The following is a 22,383-nucleotide window of genomic DNA, read 5'->3' on the forward strand; positions in this document are numbered from 1 at the left end:
ATATTTTGTGTAGTGCTCTTGCGTTGTTTTGTTATTTAGTATTTCATAAGGTTTTTCGAAGTCAATTTCACGGTTGTGCTGTCCATTTCTTCTTTTCTTTAATTTTCTTTAATTATACGGTATTTTAAAATCGGTATTACTGAATTTATCGATACCAAAAAACCGGTTTTAAATATGTAAAATACCGGTGTATTTGTTATAAAGTATGCAGACATATTTACTTTTTGGAAAACAAAGTTAATGTTTGCAATGGATTTGTTAAAATCAACAGTTCTGTAATTTATCACCTGTATTTATTTTAAATATATACAGAATATTATGAATGTACATTTCCTATATATCTAATATCAATGTTTTAAAGATTTTTTATAGCTATATTTATTGATAGATACTTCCATTTTTTCTATGTTTTAATTTTCTATGGTATTCAATAAGAAATACCGGTATTGATATTTTCATTCGGTATAGCAATCGATATCTGCAATGTATATAATTATATGTTTTAAATAAATAAATATCAAAGTTACTTTATTGCATGTTAATGATATAATTGATAAATATTTTTTGTATGCCTATTAAATGATGCATGTATACACATCTAAAATAAACAAAAGACTGTTTATTTCCGCTATTTTTGGTGTGCGGTGTTGATTTATAAAGTTTCTGACTACATAGTGGATTAAGCTCCCGTGAGACCGCCAGAGAAAAGCCAGTTTTTGGACGAATTGTATAATTGTGGCTCGATGTAAATTTTCACACGTCAGTACGGTGGACGATAGTTATTTGTGACGATGTTTCTATGAATTTCCGGCCGGCAGACATATGGCTTCATCCGGTGGAATAGACCTCGAGGGACTCTTGTCGACGTTCTGTGCCTTAGGGCTTCGAAACTAACAACTGCTTGCAATCAAGCAGATATATTTTCATGAAAGCCTGCAAAATTAACTTGTTTGCCAAAATTTGCAACACAAAAACTGCAGAATTAATCAATGGGAGGTTTCATAAAAACATCATAAAAACAGTCGGAAATATTAATAATAACAATAATTAAATTTACCCTGTGAAATTCCGTGTCCACGTATGCAGTTTGCCGTATCATACTTTACCGTGAAATATTGTATCAAAAATATATGGTCGTATATTAAAGACCGTCCAACTTCTTTGGGTCGTATAGTACTGAGATAAAATTCATGTTTAAATAAAACACGGTTTTTGTCGGCTTACATTACAGGATTACTGGATTATTTGTTAAGTCAGGTTAGGTTAGGTAAAATACCAAATCGAATTATATCTGATAACAATAATGATATGGAAGGAATTCTATGGTACGGAAGTATTGACGCTAAACCAAGAGATGTCACGGAGACGCATCCTCAAAATTCTTTGGACTGACCGGGCAACAAATGTGTCGAATGGGGAAGGACCGAAAAGTTCTACGTAGTATCAAAACCAGGAAACCACAGTACCTCGGCCACATTATGAGATGTACAGCTTTCCTCAACTTATCATTCAAGGAAAGATAAGCCGAAAGCGTAGCAGAGAACGGCGCCGCATTTTGTGGCTTTAGAGCCTCCGTGATTGGTACGAGGGCAGCTCCACTGAACTGTTCCGGGTAGCAGACGACAAAGATAAGATCGCCTTGCTGGTGGACGACCTCCGCTAGGGGATGGCACAATAAGAAGAAGAACAATAATGATACCATTAATATCAGATATGTGAAATCAATCAATACTTAAAATTGAAATATTATGTCTGCAATGCTCCACGAACAACGTGTATTTTGTCATCTCTTTCCGATAAGAAAGCTCGCGGCGAACTGAGCTACGATGAAAATAATATAATACGTACAATTTACATGTAACTGTGAAATTCGTGTGCTGTAAAAGATGTTGCAATCTGCAATATTTCAAGGTAAAGTTGTCCCCCTAATTATAGTATGTTCTAAATTCAACCCCTAACTATTAGACAGTGATAACACCATTGCATTCCGCGCTGCTAGCTTGTAAAGATCTATTTTCTATGATCTAATTAATAATAATACATACATATTGTACAGTTACAACTAGTGTAGCTGGTTTTTTATAATTTTATAGCAAGTAAAAATGATCAAAGGAACTAAACAAATCTCAATATCTGCTTGTCTCAGAACCATAGTAAGAACCCTTTAAGATATAATATATTATACTATGTATATGTAACAAATTTAATTGACAGCTTATTATAAATATCCAATGTTTTTGAGTTAATAATAATAAAGCAAACTCTGTGCAGAGATATCAAAGTCCAAACCCTGTATTTTGTTTTCACTTTAAATGCAAAATAATTATTTGAACCAAGCACAATCAAAACATTTGTTTGCTTCAAACCAAAAATAAAAACTCCCAAAGTATCCTCACAGAGGATCCAGCAAAGGAAAGTTTAAATATAATATGTAACGTAATTTATTATTAAGTTCATCACAACTAAATGATATAATAGTTTTTAAAAACTTCAAGGATAAGTTTTTCTATCGTGATAAGCATATCTAAATAAAAAATAAAGCGTCTAAAAGATAATGTTTTTAATAATATAAACGAAACGTTTGATTTAAATATTTTTTGAATAATTCATAGAACTTATGTGGTGATTAAGTAAACCATAAGTTATAAACTTATGAAAAACGCAATGTGACTTTCATTTTATTAAGCGACTTTTTATGATATTAAATCAAACCAACGTACTCCATTGCATGGTTATTAATACTTTGGACGCGGAAGACGCACACGGTGCGTAATCGACGCGATCGATGTAATTAACGTGCATTTTAAAGGGGGCAATTAAAATCTCATTATCTCTTCAGCAGCAAAAGCGTTAATAATATGTATAACGAGTTTGAAGTTTGAATAATATATTATTTTGTTAATATTTTAAATAAATTGATTTTGAATAAATCCATATTTACAAAATTTAAAATACTTCAAATTTAATAATAGGGTAAGTAGTATTTTGTAATTATTCGCAAAATAATTAATAGATTGATTGGTATCCTAATTTATTGAAAGAAGCCTGAAAATGAAGGATGCATGTTCGAATTCCACTAAGATTTTTTACGTTTATAAAAATTATATTTTGTCATGAATACGTTATATCATGCAAAAACTTAACGAAGTAAATTTAAAAAAGTTATTATAAACCGTCCTGCAAAACAAATTATACAATTGTTTGTTAACTTATATACCACTACAGGAATCCGTGTGCAAAAATTATTTTTTGAAAATCAAAGCATGTCCAATCGTTGTTTGTACCTTGATAGGTACATAAATTTCTAAAAATAAATGTATTGTAGACAGTCCACGTTTAATAAAAACAATAGTCCTTTAAACGCGTCCGTACTTTCAATGAAAGAATGTATATTTTACTGTCAATGTATCGAAACTTAAATGTTTTTGATATCTAATTTTTGATGCTTTTACGGTTGCTTTTTTTTTATCGTAGTAGATTTTTGGGTTCCCACCGTGAAATCCATATAAACCCTGAAAATTTTAATAGGGATAATGGATTACGGTTAAAAACGCCATGGATTCCGGCACTATCAGCAAAATACTCTGGTCGTAACGATTGACTGATTACTCTGAGCAACGTTCGCTTTTAGCTAATCGAATTCCTTTTCACATTTTTAGAGCAACGTTTACATTTATATACCTTCACCACATTTTCATCATAAAACATATCATCTCTTGATAATAGCCTCTGCAACGAGCCCAAAACGTCGAGTAAAGAAGGACACACGGTGGAAACACAAAAATCTACTACGTTTTTGATATCGTCTGTAAAAATGAACATATTAATTATTGTGCTTATTAAAATGTTTTAAAACTTTATGACAGATGTGTGCTATAGTATGTAGGTTTATAATAGATTTCAGAAGAAAATAAAATTACCAAAATTAAACATTTTAATTTATTTACGACGTAATTCTTTCAAATATTCAATGGCTTTTGTAAGTTGGACCATTAAGAAAATCGTTAGAATACCATCATCATTTCCTCAGAGCGATAGAAGGGAAAAATCTTTCCGTCAACGCCTGCGTCCGCAAAGAGATAATGTATGGGGCGACAGCACGCTATTTCAACTAATTTGCATTTCCTTGCCTTCATTTTTCGACGTCAAACGGCCGTGAAATATTACGACGCTATTTCGATCGAGTAGTGTAAAGAAGTACAATAATTATTAATATAATCAATTGTTTCTAGTATTTTATAATTTAAATTCTTATTGATTAAGTTTTTACTTAATATTTCATTTGGGTAGTTTTTTTCCAAAATCAAACGCTTGAAATTAACCATTTTTTTTATTCAACGAATAATTTACAATATTAGGAATGTAACATTCTAATTATTGAACATACATAATTTTGAAAATACGTCTGAGAAAGAAAAATATTAAAACCAATATAAAAAAATCTTTTTAAAAAAAGTATGATACCCCTCAGGGATCGAACCTGCATCTCTAGGGAATCGCGCCCACGCACATAGTCCACTAAACTAAAGGAGTCATACTTAATTATGACAAATTTTAACTATTGGCATTTTAACTCACTAAAGTACTTTCCAAATTGACCTACTATTGGCAATCGGCTTTTGTATTTTAAATCAAAGTAGGTGTTTTTTTTTCGATCATGTCTAATCCTAATAATATCATATACCTCTACAGGATGAAGGTTTGAAATAACGGATTTTTTGTTTTTACGAGAAATGGATGTCAGCCACTTGCTCAAACTATTAGGTCCATACTCTGACTCATACACAAATTGAAAAACAATATGTGTACTTATCAGACCCATGATTCAAACCTGGGACCCACGATGCTATAGGCCGACGATTAAGCCACACGTCCATCGTGGGTAATTAAAGAAGGTAATTACTTTAATAAAATTATTACTAACCGATATCACGGGTCACTCTAAGATTTTTTGTTTGTAATTTACTTGAACTTGTTAATAATTTTTCATTAACTATTTCTTGTTATTCAACGAATAAATCACAAGATTTAAGAATGTAACATTCTAATTATTGAACATACATAATTTAGAAAACACCGGAGTGATCCATGACGTTGGTTAGTAATTCAAGTAATACATACTTTGATTTAAAATATCGAAATATTTGACATTAAAAAGAGTAATACGGGTGATCATAAATTACTTTATCAGTGAATATTACAAAAAAATAGAGCACAGTTGCAGAGTTTACGTATCCATAATGACCGGTTGACTTTCCCTAATAGCCCTATCTTTTATCTTATCTAAATTATAATAAAATTACATTTTACATACGAAACTATAATTATTTTGTACAATATATATGGCTAGGATACGGACGGTAGAAAAAAAAATTAAATACATAAATAGTGTCTTGAGAAGTAGCGAGTTTATATGAAAAGATTAAACCTAATTACTTTATACTAAGGAATTATAGGTAGCTAGGACCCATTCACACTTCATTCACAGAATGTCAAGTAACTAAGTATGATGATTCTACATAAAAGAAAATGGGGTGGAAAATCGACCAGTAGTTAGAACCTATATAGGTATTATAAAAAATTGTCATGAATTTAACTTAAATAATTACAAGATAAAAAGAACTTTTTATATACCACGTTTTTAAATTTTCTGTTGAATCATAATATAAACTTGACTATTCTGTGTTAATATTTTTTTATGTATTTGATAGAAATACTGAATAAATATAGAATACTAAAATGTCATTTTGACATTTAATATTGATTTCCATAGTAACGCACGTATATATAAATAATTTAGTTGCTAGGGCCACTGCCTTAGCAACCGATAATAGTATTTTACTTTTTACGGATTTCTTCCGAAATAACTTTTCATACAAAACAGAATTAACTGAAAATGAATTGAATTCTGCTTAAAGATGGTTAAAAGTATTAAAAGAATGCATTGGCATCGTGTTCTGATATATTCTAAAAGTTTCAAATGTCTAATTAGTCAGGAAGTTAGTTAAAAATCGGTTGCAAGATTTGTACTGGATAAACAACCACCGGACAAACAAGAATACGAGCTAATAAAAACGTTGTAATAAAAATTTAAGGGAGAAATCGACGCGAGAGTAGATAATAGATACAAACATAAATTATCTTACCAGATGTACAATAAAGTGAATAGGCTAATAATTAAAACCATGTTTTAACTACGATTAGCTCAAAGGAATCTTACATTATATCGATATAATCGTGTGAAGTACATGACAAGGAACTGCTAACTGAGGGCATGCTAGATTTATTCAGTGAGGAGAACTAAAATAATATTATGAAGAAATGGCTATACTCCGATAATCCTTGAAAACTATGAATGTGGCGCTGAAGAAACTGCGGAATATAATTAATTGATGGTATATCCGCTCATTGCAACAAACTGCACCATCGATGATATATTTGAGATAAATATTCTAGTATCCTAGGTGGCTAAGGCTTGGTTTGGAATAGTCTATGCGTATCTCTTGCACAGACATGATGGAAGAAGAAGATCTTGAAGTAATTTGGACGCTGTCGTAACTCGTAAGTAAATACAGGATAGACTCATATTGATGAAAGTACCGGGTGTTCTCTATGTGGTCTAAAGGAGTAAGCAAAGGCAAACACTATAATACATTTTTATAAACATAATATATGATCAAATTATTTGCCATCCAAGTTCAGTTTTAAATTAAAAATTTATTCAATCTTTCAAAAATATCGTTAATAATATAAAAGTGATTGTGACGAATTGTATAAAAATTAATGTCGTTTATGTAATATAAAAATATCTTAATATTATCATGTATATATTAAACGTTAAATGAAGGCTTTCTCCATACAATTTACAAAGCAAAACGTTATAGTACCGTAGACGGAAAATTGTTTAAATTCAGTCTAAGTGAGTGCCCAGAAAAGAAGGTCGGAGGAAAACAAATCTTATAAAATAAACGCGAATAGACAAGAGAGAAGAGAGAGTAAGAAAATTTTATGAAATAGAATTGTGAGTTGTGACAACTATAATATCTTGAGAGTGAAACTAAATAATAATTGGAATTTGCTTGTTTTGATTTTTTTACGTGAAAAATCATTTAGATTTTCATAGTAGTTTTATATTTTGTGAATTAACTGCAAAGAATAATGTTAAAAAATTTTGTTGTTAAATGTTGATTTCAAGAGAATTGCATTTTTAAGTTTAAATAAAATTTTCTTATAATATGTAAATAATTTTAATTTATATTTATTTATTTTATATAATATGGTGAAAATCGCAAATTTTAAGCGATTATAACATAAAATAATAAAAGAAAACAAGTATTAACAATACTTTAGCAAAGACATGGTTATCAGAAGAGAAAAAAGTGTATATTGCAATATTTATCAATTATAAATTCAAGACGCGAGGGAAAAAAAAGAAATGTGAAATATTAAAAAAAAGCACAGTCATTAAAAGACTACATAGAAACATCATAAAACAGTACACCGAATGATCTTAGTGGACCCTATTTAAATATATATATTAAATAGCGTCCATCTAAATTTATCCTTTCGCAAATGAAGTATATTGATATCAATAATACAAGATCCTCATCGATGGTACTTAGTTCGAACAGGTGAAAAACTAAGTCTATCTGAGACAACAGGTGTATATTAGATGGATGTATATTTGATGAAACTATTCGCAGAGTAAAGCTGGGCTGGAGTGCTTTTGGTCGCCTGAATAATGTCTTCAAAAGTGACCTCCCACAGAAAATCAATAATAATTAGAACCAGTTTTGTCAAAACAATTCTGATTGATATGTTATTATGTGGAATAGTTAGTAATTACACTATATAATATTACAGGTACATATTTTAATTAATGTAATAATCTTTTAATCAAGATTAAATTTTAATTAAATCAAGATTTTTTAAGCCTGAGTTCATATCATTAAAGTAATAAATATTTTATTATTTATTACTTACACTATAATAATTATTAATAATGTAGGATGTGACCCACTCTCATTTGATTTGTATATTACACACATTATAATGTTCAACGTACTTATTTCATTTCGAATTGATTATTTTTTTACTATCTTATTTTATAGAAAAGATATGCACAGACAATGAAATCCTGTTAGGATAATTTTAAAATGTTTACTATTTCGCGGATTTCAATTTACGGAAATCCCTGGCCGGCGAAATGATAAAGTGTCTCAACTTTGCAAAATTGCAATCTGCAAAGCTGCACTTGGGACTCACGGGAAGACTATGCTTATTCCAAGTGAACGATTTAACAATATTATTATGCGAAATTTATATCCACTGGCAGTATGCCTAAGTATAAAGGATTCATTTCGTTGTATGCTGTCAGGCATTTGCTTTAAATTCAAACTTAACTAAGAGCACAATGCAAAGATATCGTCGCTTAGTTCGTCACATTGAAGAAGTTATTCTTATAAACTCAATAATAATAAACACGCCGTATATTTCTCTCACTGTCACTATGTCGCCGATTTTGGTAGCAAAGTTAGACATTTAACTTTTGGATTTAATATGACTATGCATTACTCTCTAGAATCTAGATGATTGGTATTTTCGTATAAATTCCGATGATAGTGGTTGCTGAAATTACAGGCATTGTCAATAATCGCATTGCATCTGGAGGGGAATGGGACAACTGGAAGTTCACGACAACAGACGTTAGTTACGATTTTATACAGAAAGTAGACGAGGAATTTTAATTAGTTTCTAACTACTATTAATTTAGTATTGTTCATTCATTTTGCTCTTAACATAATTTTTTATTTTATTGCAAATTGAGAATTATTATGCCTGATGTTGTATATAAAAATAAAAGAACTCTCTTTTCGCCAGAACATAAACATATCAACAATGAAATACTTATTTACATGTGTATATTTAAATTCTCACCAAGTATGAAAAATAATAATATAATACCCAATTTAAAATATAAGTTATAACATTAAATAAATATTTTAGAGTACCTAAATATATTTAATTCACGAACTTTTATTTATTTTCAAATTTCATTCGATTGCGTGGCGCCCAGTTGTCCGGCGCCGAATCGTTCTAAACTCCATCTTCAGACTTCAGTAATTGTCAATTTAGTCGCTTTCTTCATGATTAGCGGCGAATATGGGCTTTGGGGGGAAGATTATGTTTACAGGTTTATTAAGAGGAATAAAAATGTCATTCGCTCAACCTACTGGGTGATAATCATGAAAACTACATAATTAAGTTAAATTTAAATCGAAGTCTTCGCATCGATTAACTTTCCTGTATCGTTCTTAATGATTAGGTCATCTGTCTCGCGAAGAACTAAAAATCTCACACAACGGATTCACGTAGATCTGGCTTCTTTCTGTATTCAGAGTGTTCATTAAGAACGCTCTGGGTAAGGACTCTACAATACAGTAGATTACATAGCACCAAACAACTAGGGAACGAGAAAAGTGGAAAGAGCTAGGGAAGATTTTGTATTTAACAGTAAATCATTCGAGCCTGGTGACAATGATGACGTGTAGATATTCAATTCTACGAATTAGTTTATTTTTACTTGTTGGCTATTTCGGTTACTATTTAATTAATTTTAATAAGAGAAAATTTTAATCTCTATAGAACCCTATTTCAAGGTAATATTAAAATTAATATTCTATCCTATATAATAATATTTAATTAGTTTGGCCATATTTTTGACGCGTCAGGCATAATAGATTTACGCGAAGTCTTGAAGCCAATCAGCGAGTAATTTGTCAGAGTAGTCATTAGATAATAATTATTATGAACGGCATCGCAAAAGGCAATGGCCAATAATGGATATTCATAAAGCAGAGTTGATTAAGCCGTGCTGAGATCATTTATTACGTTCTATTATTTTCTTCACAAAGTGGAAGGACTGGGGGCAAAGTGCTACTCGAAAAGGCTCATCTTTCTCGAGATTACTGCATCCTTTTTGAACTGTACACGCAATTTGAAAATCGAACATTTTTTTTAAAGCTTGAAATTCAAAAACAATATAGACCGATTTTTTATCATTCTGGTTAAATAATTATATAGAAAATACATAAATTTGAAAAACCTCAGAAATATAATTCAATTTTAGTAGAATAACTTTGATTTAGAGTTACTTTACGTGACTTTTACTTTGAAGTTAAGAACTTGGTTAGCGCCGGAAGCCGGCTACTATTTTATTACATGTTATTAAGTTAGTACCTAATGCAATTTACATTTAAAAAGTTGACTACTCTCAATTATTGATAGAATTTAATAGATATAACGAAATTATAGGAATTTTAAACGGAACGATATCTTAAAGACTAAAGCATTCATCCGGAAAGTGAAATATATGCGTTTGCGTCCCGATCGATTTAATTTAAAATTTTCAATATAATATTTTTTTTTCTTAGTTTAGTTTTTAGTTTATATATTTATCAATTTAAAACGTACTATCAATTATAATTCTTCGTATTCTCGTATCATTCATTGTTGAACTTATTTTTTCATTTACTACTCGGAACAGTTCGGTGTAACTGCATTTCACAAGATTAGTACCTATACTGTGAAGTGAATTTGACCTTTTCTTTTTTATTTAAATGCCTTATCTCTGTAATCTAATTATAATATCTGTTGTTATTCTTCTATACTAGAAAAAATACAAGGTGGCAGTGCCACCTGTTAGCATCTATGTGGTCAATTTAGCTAATGATAATACTATTTTTTATATCATAAGCAAACCAAAAATATGGATAGCTAAAGAAAATATAGATTGGGTAGGTATCTATTTCGATAAATTCGCTATAATTTAATTGAGTATCATTTGTATTGTAATTACATAATTATTGTGTTTATGTTTTTTATGCTGCGTGGTGTAGTAATGCGTGGTGTAGTTGATATAGTTTACCTCCAGAGTAGCCACGATCGTTCTAACATGCATACGCATAATATATCTCACAAGTTACAAATGTGTCACTAGATTTCATAATCAGCCAAGTCCACAATTAATAGATAAATAGGAAAAACAGCTTTTTTTACACAAATTCACAGTCACAAGGGTGAAAGTTTATATTATTTCGAGTATAGAATATTAAAAATTAATAAATTCCACATTTTGATAATGCAGAAATGTTAGAAAGCAGTAGTTCTTTGACAATTCACAAAAAAGGTAAAAAATACCTAAAGGTGGAATTGGCTGATTTTGAAATGTAGCGACACAAATAATATCGCGTGAAACTTTAGAAGCCGTTGAATTTTTTTGATACATGCAGTGTTGCAACTCGCGTGATAATTAGTTTTTAAATTTGCATTTTATTATTATGGTTGCGGCAATAGGTTCTGCCAGCAGTAAATTCATACATGTGTAAACGGGTTATAATACTGGGTAAGTGACTCATCAAATCATTTTGACATGTCGCCATATTATGGCAATACGTTCTCACTCATAGGTGAGTCAATTAAAATTTTATAAAAACAATAAAAAGAGATATTTTTTCCCTTATTTGTATTCACCAAAAAGGCATAATAATGTAAAGATAACATCGGTAAATAGATACCAACAATAAGGGTAAAGTTTCAATAAGCCGAATCTCACGAGAAAAAAAAGGTTAGACCTTATGGTTTATTTTTCAGGAATTCAGTGTTCTGTTAGCTGTATAAGACATATAAAATTTACATGTTAGTATTTTCCAGAGGCCAGTTTTTCCAGTGTGAAAAACTCTGTAACGGCGCGTTGAGTGCAGAGCGTGAAAAACGCCAAAGTGATTTTCCCTTTTCGAGGAATAATATTGGCCGATCGCTACCGGAAGCACCTCGTACGTCTGAGTAAGACAAGAAAGAAATTAGGTTGTTCACGCTGTAAACAGATGTCAATAAGGTGAAAGATAACTCAATACAAAATATAATAATGACAATTTATTAGGATAATATTTGAAGGCGTTATCGCAAGACAATGATATGCCAAATAATTATGAATTTGGTAATTTTGAATAAAACCAATTTCCAGGGCATACACTCACGTTTTACTTAAGACACTTTAAAAAAAATACACAGATGTCTCAAAAATTATGATCAATGTGTAGTTCTTAGAAATTCAAATTTTGCTATAAAAATGGTTATAACAATAATATATGCCATACCAGTCAAAATTTATATCGGTCAGTCATTCACGCCTTCTGCTCCAAACAAAATAATTAGATGTGAGATATATTGAACATTTTAATGAGGATAGTAATTTTTCCTGTTAGAATCTTGAACAAACAAGAACATTAAATTGCTCATATCTCCAAATTATGTTTCTGTGGCATATCATTGTCTTGCAATAACCCCATAGTTTTTTTTTTATATATTTACGGACAAACGTTCATTATATTATTATCTACCGACAACAAGTTACATAGATATTAAACAAGTTAGTTAAAATTAAGCATGTATTCATTCATGTAATGCATGCAATCTTTCAGCTCAGTACGATTCTATAACAGTAAAGGCGAGTGGAGCTTAAAGACGTCGAAATGACATTTTGACGGGACTCACACACAAGATCGTCTGACTGCAACACGTTGAATTTGTTGATGTAATTTTGTTAACATAGGTAGATGAAAAAAATAGCTGTGTCGCATGAAACCTATTAATTTCACCCGACATGCAAAACAGGTATCATCCCAAAACATCCACCTAGTTATTCATTTTGGCTGGCCACGTAACGTCACTGTCGCGGCATAGCCTCGCCTTTGCGCACGGAAGAAAGTTACAATGTTGTAACTAATTTAAATTTATGACTATATCTCAGTCGAGACGATTTTCAATATGCGACTGGGTTGATTAGAAGAGACTGCTGATACAAATAAGTATTTATGATAAACTTCATAGGCACTATTATCGCCCGCATGCGTCAAAAACCACAAGCAGTTGAACATAACTTAATATTCATTCAATCAATTAATTCCATTCATTAGTAAATTTACAGATATTGTCAAGGTAAACCCTAGATGTATGTTGGGCTTAACGTGAATAAATTGAAAAATAAATAAATGGGAAGGAAAAATAAAAGTGGCTAATATAATAGTATTCGTGTCCGGAAACTTGTACGTATGCAGTTCGCCGTATCGCACTTAACCGTGAAATGTTGATTAGGAAATATATGGTCATATATTATAGACCGTTCAATCTCTTTGGGTCGTATAGTACTAAGATAAAATCCATGTCTAAATTAAACGCGGTTCTTGTCGGCTTACAGGAGGAAATCAGAGTGAAAATAGCCGGTATGCTGGAATTTGTTAGGTTAAGTTAGGTTTTCATACTTGAATTCATGAATTTTGCCAAAATCGGCTATGAAAATGTTTCACAAACAAAGCGTAATTTTTTCATCACGATTTCCTTCCGATAAGAAAGCTCACGGAGAACTATGGTACGATGAAATGTAATACGTACAATTATTTAAGTGTAATCAATAATATTGAACCTTGAAGTGGATGCTCTAAAGACATTTATTACCATCATTCACTGATTCAAAAATAAAGTTAAAACACACTAGCCTGGACTTAACCATAACCACTAACAATAATCAATCACTAATCATACTATGTGTAAATAAGAAAAATAATGAGTCAAATGAATTATCAAATTTAACATAAAGCCATAAAAGTTCACATACAAAGTAAGTTATCCAAAACCCAATTATCTTGGTTCTCTTAAAAAGTAGTGATTTAAAGCTTTTACTCTAATGTTTCTTTTTGCATACAGGATTACATTTTGCAACACTACGTGCATAATGACTGACATAAAGATAAGGCGACAGAGAGATGATGATATTCTATCAAAAGCATATCTTTCTTCATCGAAATCAGTTCGCAAGAAAGACTTGAAATGAAGAAAGTAAATCAAGACGTTATTATGAACGAGTCTCACGTAATTGCGCTTTCAGTCGCTAGAGATGGAATGCATTTTCAGTTCATGAAGACGAACAAAGAGCAGCTTTTTTCAGCATGTTTGTCTTTTTGCTTCAAGCTCATTTCACGTAGGAACAAGAATCTACTCACTGTCTTCGTATTTTCTTCAATTGAAATTTACTTCTGAAGTATTTTTTTTACTCTGGTTAGTTAGTGATACCTAACCTTTTTTATTTAGCAGGACCTCCACCTAACTGACAGGTCATAGTATTATAATGAAGAAAGATAAATTTGTAATCTTTGCTTTAGTTTTAATTTTTTATACAAATTTTTCGTTTATTCATTGCACACCATGTAATTTTTTGTTTGGTGTTTTATCTTTGAAATGGTGAAACATACCAAGCATCAGTGGCAAACGGTGGAGGTAGGCTGTTAAGATCCGACATAAATAGTGTATATTAAACTTTATCAGTCATACATATTTGTTTTTATTGAACTAAGACTACAATTTACAGATGTAGTTAAACCTAGCATAAACCAAACCATAATAGTTTTGGTATGGTTTGGGCGATCCGACAAAATTGTGCACAGGTTTTCAATCACACTTATTGAATTTGTTTTTGAATACATTTATTACACATCGTCGCTATAGGATTTGTTTCCCAAATAGACCAAATGTCAATTTTTCAGGAGACGAAAAACAAATTTCATTGACGTATATTGAAATATCAGTAGATGTATCAATCATTCTTTCTACACTGTATGATTGCAACATTATCTTCATTATTATCAAGATTCCAAGAATAATATACTAGTATAAATCAGTAAATGCACAGAAAATGCGTTTTATTTACAAGTACTCGTTGTGGATATTCGGGAAATTTTTAGCGCTCTCTCAGAATAATGGATATTCGGGACAAAACAAGGACGTTCGGGACTTAAGACCGTAGTGTATTGCTGCACGGCCCACGGATTACTGAGTGGTCAAAAAGTACGCACCTCAAATGTTAGATTTATTTACACGATAATTGTTAATGATTATTTTTACTATTTAAATACCTAATGATCGTAATAACCCAAGTTTGTAGGTAATAATAACATGCGGCATTCGCTTTTTTCGGTTTTTTTCGTAATAAGTAATAAAATAGTTTTTAATAATCTTTTTTTTATTCAACGAATAATTCACAAGATTTAGGAATTTACCACTCTAAATATTGAACATACATAATTTTGAAAATCACTTCTGAGAAAATATATTATAACCAATAGAAAAAATCTTTTTGAAAAAAGTAAGACACCCGGCAGGAATCGTCCCTGCATCTCCTGGGCTTACGACCCAGTCCACGAATTATCCACTATGCTACGAGGTGACGTACTTATGACGACAAACTTTAACTATTGGCCTTGTAATACCTGCTCATCAGTATTCTTCAAAATCAAGCGACTATCGGCGATCGGTTTTTGTTTATTAAATAAAAGTAGATATCTACTACTTCAATTACTAACCGACGTCACGGATTTCTCCAATATTTTATGATGGTACTTACTCATACTTGCTAACAATTTTATATTAATACTTTTTCCAAAAAAAAAATCTATGTATATATATCTGTATATTATTATATCTATATATTTCTATAATTAACAATTAAACTTATTACAAACCACCAAATAAATATTATATATTTACTATTGGAATGACAACACAAAATAATAGCGTCTATAAATTAATTACCATTGGCTGCTAATATTAGGTAGGTACCAATATCCTAAGTATATAATATTCACCAAATAAATAGTTACTAACATACATATTAAATTAAATTAACTATCAGCGCATTCAAAAATAAATAATAGCATCGCCTTTATTTTCATAGAAATACCTAGATTAAAAGTAAAATAAAGACAAACAATGTTTGATTAATAATAATTTGAAATAATAATTATTTTTTACGTCATAGTAGTTGCCGGGCAAAGAGATTGGCCGGGTCATACTGTAGAATTCATATAACCGTTGGGATTTTGTGTCATTTATCAAAACAAAATGCAGTTATTTAGGTTAAAATACTCACTTCCATAACTTTACTATAAGTTCAGGGCGAACTGGTGATGTATCAGCTATAAATGATCTCTTCAAATTTGATGAATTCACTATTAAAACAATAGTAACTTTAAAAACAATATCAATAAGACGAAATTTGAAAGAGCACTCCGTACGGCCGAAAAATATGAAAGTGGGCGTGATTGTTTTAGAGCTGGACAGCGTGAATGTGGGAGCGAGATGCACGGCGTCAGCGCGGTTTGATTGGTTAAAAGTCATATTCGGGAAATAAAAACTCAGCCGAGATTTATTTCGACCGAAATTAACTTGGATATTCAGGTACGAATAGTTGGACATTCGGGAGAACAACACGGAGTAATTGCAACTTAACATGGCGTATTCGGGTTTTTCAAAAAAATATCTCTGTTCCTAGATAAAAATATATTGTTTTTATAAATGATTTCGGTAGAGTTCGATAAAAGAAAATGAACTGCATTAAAATGTCGATTTCGACAAAAATGGATATTCGGGAAACAAATCCTATAGCGACGACATGTTGTTGGTAAGTTTTTTTGCATTCATTAAACTATGCTTAAACCATGCCCTAATGTATAAAAATATTATTCTATCTATAAAATATCCAAAATTATGTATGATTTAATGTCATAATTATAGATATATGAGTATATTTTTACTATTATCTATTATGCCTTCGTTTTTGCATGGTGTAATTGAATTTTAAAAACTAACCAACACCATCTGTAAATAATTGCAGTCTTAATTCAATGAAAACAAATACATACAACCGACAAAGCTTAGTATGCACAATTTATATTGAATATTAACAGCCTACCTCCACCCTTCGCCACTGCACAAGCATAAACATCTGAAGTACAAGTTAGTACAAGTAAGCTATGATCTACTATTAATTATCAAAATTAGCAGTGATCTAGCATACAATCATTGTCATTATTTAACTTGAATTACCGTACTATATAATATATCCAGCTGAGTTATTTTACCATCACAAAAAAATCATATGCATTGTGGAAATAAAAAAATGTCATTGCAATTGTGCAAAGAGCGTACTGTGCGACGGTAAAAGGGAATCCCGCCGATGTTGGAAATTTACATGTTTTCTTGCAGGTTGTAAGTGATATAATATATATCTCTTAAAAATCTATAAAAAATATATTATATTACAATTGAATAAAGGTACATGTTTCAATTAAAATGGGATATAGTGCTATCCACCAAAATCCATCACGCGACTGACCGTTTGATCGCAATCTACGCATCTTAAATGTCGAACATACTAACAACGCATGACTTGTCTACCTTCACATAATGTCACTGTCACGAGGTAAGTAAACAATAATAAATGAATCAAATAAGTAATAATAATATAAAACAACAAAATAATATTTATTGCCTGAGTACACTTCGGATTTAAGGATACAAGAATGTATTTCCGAATTTTTTAAACTTAATGATCAGGTTAATAGAAAACACTTAAAATAAATTTAAGTACAGCAAGATATTAAAACTGTGATGTAGCTGTAACTTACCTGGACAACAATAACGAGTGTATTACTTCATTTCTTGCTAGTACCAATATTTAACTTGCTCTATTTCAATAATATTCAAGGCGCGATATCTAATCAAGCAATAGGTACTTTGAAAATTGGTCACAGTAACCTTTTTTACTCATTTATCAAAAGATATTTTAAACTGTATATTTTCATCGCACGGTTTTCCGAATTCTAACAGAACCTCTGACAGCTCGCGGAAGCCCTGTGTGAAACATTGAGTTACTCAGCAGGTAGCTAAATATGTATCTAATGAGCCATGTTTTGTATATAAATATTTATTAATGTGAACATAAAAAATCGATATTATTCATTAATATATTTAAAGTAATTTTAAAATCTGTCTATCATAAATGTTTTAATGATATTGGTTCCACGAAAAATATATTGTAAGTCTTCGTTCATTTTTTATTCATCAAATTTTAGGAAATTGATATCCTAAAAAAATGAAATGCTTCAAAGCAAACAAAGTGCTTGTTTAATAGACTGGTTCAGTTGTGATCATATATTTTTAAACTACGTATCTCTATCATTTATGATAGTGCTAATTTCCACTAACATAAATATTCTTGTATCAATGTGCGATCACTATGATGTGTTTTTTCCTTATATTTTTTACATGAGTAAATTAAAAATGTAATTTTCAACTCATGAAATGAAAAATATATAAAAAAAAAAACATAAACCGTAAAATAATCTCTTTTCTTGGTCATTTCTTCGTGGCTAAGAATCTTGATCAGTCGTCTTCTGAGCAACTTCTTGGTCCTCTACCTCTCTCAGTACAGAATGAAGACTCACCCCATTAAACTCCTTCACTTAGTCGTTTTAGCGTTGAAACGCTGGTCCTTCGCTTTGTTTTGGAGGCTACCAAATAATATGTCCAAAAAACTGCAGAATGCACCTCAGATATATAGTCGAGAGCCGTTACTTCACTCGTCATGTGCTCTGTCCAAGAAATACGACGCGTTCGGCGCCATCACTATATTTCAAAGGCATCAATTGCTTTTCGTTGCTTTACCCCTAGGATCCATAACTCGACACGGTACACAAATATTAAGAATACTGATGATTGAACAGGTGAGATTTGTGTGGTAATTGAAATTCCTCGATCTCTACCTATTAGGTCAGTTTCACTTGCTCAACTTATTAGGTCCCCTAGGTTTAAACATATTATAACAAAAAATAAATTAAACCGCGACGTCGGTTAGTAATTAAGCAATTAATTAATACCTACCTTAATTTAATATACTAAAACCGATCGCCAACTTCAACCGAACTACAAATTTGATAAGCATTTCATGTAACAACTACTAGTTAAAATCTTCGTAATTAACTAAGACGCCCGTAGCTTAATTGGAAAAGCATACTGGCGCGAATCTAGCAGATACAGGTTCAAGTCCCGTCGGGTGCCGAATTTTTTTCTACAAAATGAGTTTTTCTAGTGTGTATATATGCATGAGATGTTTTCAAATTATGTATATTCAAAAAATAGACATGTGAATTTTTTAGACCTGTCATTGAAACGTAATACCTACGACCTTAAAAGCGGACACGTTATAATGGTATCACCATTATATGAAAAGAATCTGCAACATTTTTTTGCATTCCACTTGAATTTCTGTACTTAAATGCTATCAAAAATACATTAAGTATATTGATATATGCGACAAATTCAGTACAGCAATATGTACAAACATAATAATATTGTGTTCTTTATACAGTATTCATAGAAAAATCACATTTTTGTTAATGAAACTATTGATCTAAAAACTTCACTAATAGATTCCTCATACAGGTACGGTTTCCAAATTAGTGTATCAAAGAAGAGGGACCTAGTAGTATTCTATATTGTGTTAAATATTACCAATATTTTAAAAAAAATCATTTCATAAACGTAATAACTTGTAATCTCCCAGCTAATAATGTTTTTAGACAAGTAAATTCATTAGAATTTTATAAAAATCGTTTCTCCTTAAACACGTTCAACGTAAAGCGACTACTGCCCAATAAATTACCCACCAGTACCGCCTTCTTTTATATCGCTGTGTGTATTTTCCCCCCTTTTTTCGACCAATCTTATTTACATGTTCTGTTTCCTTGCCTACTTAGCACGATAACGCGAATACTTATGGCCCAGTTTTTCCGATACAAACTGGCCTCGTTTCATTATTATATATATTATGTATTTATTATTTTCACATCTAGTGATTTTTGCAATAAAATAACATAGTAACTATGCAATTATTTTGTGAATTACTATAGTGTTAAAAATATATAATATAGAAAAGCTTCATACCATTAAGAAATACCTTGGAACGAGAGAAATTCGAACATCTATCACTTGCCAAGTTAGTACTGTAATCATTAAACTATCAAAACAAATGCTCTTCCAAAATAAGTTGCTTCAAAAGAATATGATTAAAATAATAACCAATAATTAGACTATTATTAATTGAATTGTTATTCTTATTATCTCTTTATTTTCTATATATTTTATTTGTAATCTCTGTTACATTTAAAAAAATAACTTCTCCTTCCATTCCATCTCTCTTTTAATTTTTACTAGCTGTATTTATTGCTTCTTTTAATAATGTTTTCTGTATTCTCTAAAATATTCATCAATATTGTATATTACATACTTCTGTGTTTGATCTTAATTTAAAAAATACTGAAATAGCATTGTGAAAACAATAAAATAAATATTTATTAAAAATCAAAATTAAATATAATCTCATCCCGCAAGTAAATAATTGATTTAAAATAATTTGAATTTTATTATACACCTAATTAAAACAAAAATTCGTAATAGTAGATCATTTTAAATAAATGTTTTTTTTAACCTAACCTTACCAAAATGAATGGCCTAAAATAAGTATAGGGCCAAAAGGCAGTATTTTATTTAAGCTGCTTACATGGTGAGCTTTGTCAAGGATAGTTACCGATATTTTCCGTATGAGTATTTTTCATTTATTATTATTAATACTGAGTGTTGGAGTAACAAAATGGGATGGGTAGTTAAATATCGTAAGTGAGATTCATATGTTCTATTTCTGATAATTGAACATCTTTTTTTATTATAAGCAGTTTGAAACTTTTTTTTTGTACATCAGGCTAAGCAGAATAAAAATAGAAGAAAAACCAAATAGATAATACCATTATTTCAGTAGGTAGTTAATGACAGAATAGAAGAATACAAACACAGGTAAAAGTAAACGCAATCTTCTTATCTATAAATAATAGCATATAGTAATTAAGTATAAAGAAAAGGTGGGACATTTTTGTAAATTAAAAAAAAAATAGAATATAGGTAAAACAGGAACTTGGGTACGATTTCCATCATTGGTAATAATATGACACATGGAAAGACAAGGTTTAATTTTAATAATAATATATAGATAAATTTAATGGTGAATATTTCAAGCTCTGCATAATAAAACAGTTATTTTCGAGTTAAATTATAAGTAACACACCCCGAAACGAGCTTTTTAATTATAAACTTTCACAATAATAACGCGGTGACGGTCATTCAGCCGCGAAATGTTTTGCAACTTCCATTCATTTTAATTTTATGAATTATTTATAAAAGTCTTGCCATTCAAAGTTAAATTTTCAGCGTTACTCTTCCGCAACTACCTATTTATTAAAATAATATAATTATCGGAGACAAAAATATATTTTATTAACTTTTATAACTTGTCATATTTATTAGATAGCTATTCAAGGATGTTACGATAAAAAGACGTATGGAATAATTTTCAACTTTTCAGAAAGCATAATGAATTATTATTTTAATTGGTTTCTTATATAATATCTTTAAAAATTATGATGTGGAGGATAGAGTTTATTGGTTGTTATAATGAATTGTAAATACATACAATGATAAAGATGTCAAAGTAATTTTATAATCGCTTGTACGGATGTATTGATTGACTATATAATTGCATTGACCGGCGATGTACCGAGATAATAATGCAACCGAGAGACTGGAGTCAAGATGATTAGTGCGCCGAGGGACTGACTTGATGTGAGTTAAGATTTATGGATTGTCCTTACTATTTATACAAATACACCGCATATATACGAGACATTGTAGCAATTAAACACATCATAATATACGCTACTGATCTAGTTATGATTGACGAAATGCTAACCATCACTTCTGCTCCATTGTTTTGTTCTGGCAACAAAACATACATAACATTAAAGTGTCACCTTTGTAGTGCTGAGTAGTATGTTTGCTGCATATCTAACTCTAAATAAAAGAAAGACTGTCAACAATATTATCCAGCATTTTTTTAATATTGCTGGTCGTGGACTGGAGAATAAAGAGGGACTGATGATTGTAATCAGGGATAATAAAGCAATAGAAGAACGTTTGTGTGTTAAGGTTTAGTTTTTGTAAATTTTACTCAACCTCAAAATAAGCAGATGACTTGAGACACTAATTGTAGGCAGTTAAAAATAAGAGAACGCACCAAGTAGCCTCTCATCACGCTGAAAGTGAAGAGGCAACGTTGAACCTGGCTCGGCCACGTGCTGCGGGTGCCAGAAGAGAACCTCAACCTAGCTTGCCTGTTCTTCAACGTAACTTCACTTATTCGTGTGCCGCAGTACGTGAAACATGAGTTCGTGCAACATTTAATCAAATGACGAGTTCTTCGTTGAACATTTCACCGTGGAATACATTTCACCGTGGAATAGGTATTCTACAACATGTGGCGCTAGTTTGCTGTTCCAATTAGATTCAATACGAATTTTATGAGATGTCTTTATCGGTTTTAAATAATTTAATGTTGAAACTACATAAATAATATACCTTTACGATGTGATTGTATTTATAATC

Source organism: Rhyacophila brunnea, unplaced genomic scaffold (genome assembly GCF_057557595.1).
Source record: "Rhyacophila brunnea isolate RB1 unplaced genomic scaffold, BYU_Rbru_1.0 scaffold_21, whole genome shotgun sequence".
NCBI classification, from domain to species: domain Eukaryota; kingdom Metazoa; phylum Arthropoda; class Insecta; order Trichoptera; family Rhyacophilidae; genus Rhyacophila; species Rhyacophila brunnea.